This window comes from Ursus americanus, chromosome 13 (assembly GCF_024610735.1).
Source record: "Ursus americanus isolate L20-20 chromosome 13, mUrsAme1.1.p, whole genome shotgun sequence".
Taxonomy (NCBI): domain Eukaryota; kingdom Metazoa; phylum Chordata; class Mammalia; order Carnivora; family Ursidae; genus Ursus; species Ursus americanus.
Window position 1 is genome coordinate 55,957,415 of NC_142139.1, and position 651 is coordinate 55,958,065.

Sequence of the window (651 nt, forward strand, 5' to 3'; positions counted from 1 at the left end):
TAGCTCTTCAGCCCAATCTGCAGAGTTGGCGATTTTACATTTCGTGATTTGCGCTCTATTTTTAAGGTGAAGGACATTTGTCAGGCTTACGGAGGATGTGAATCTGGTAAAAGAGCTGTAATCACGGATTTGCACTAGAAATCCAATGATCTAATTTGCAGTAGTAAACTTTAAAATCTAAATTAATGGTTTGATTAGCATACTATACTGTGTATGAATATTCTGTGCTATATTGATTAGTAAATACAGCGAGTCAAATAACTGTTTTCGAGAATATACCTAATAAGTACCCGGACTACATATGTATCACCTGGAGATATTGTGAAAATGCAGCTTTGGTACCTCTCGGGTCAGGCACCTCTCAAGTTTACTTCCCCTCTGCCCTCCCCACTGCCCATAAATTCAGTCCTTAAAGCTACAGCTATTATTAACTCAAGTCTGAGAAATGAATTTTTAGTTGTCCATATGGTCAGTATAGAAACAGGACTCCCTGATGAGAGGACAGTCTAGTTATCCACGGGCAGTAGACCAACCGTGAGTTCCTGTGACGTGTCAGAGGAGGACCTGGGCTGTCTTTCAGATGTGATTAGGGCATCACCATGTAGATGACTGACTGCCGTTTATCTGCACATGAAAGAAAAGGGCTAGAAG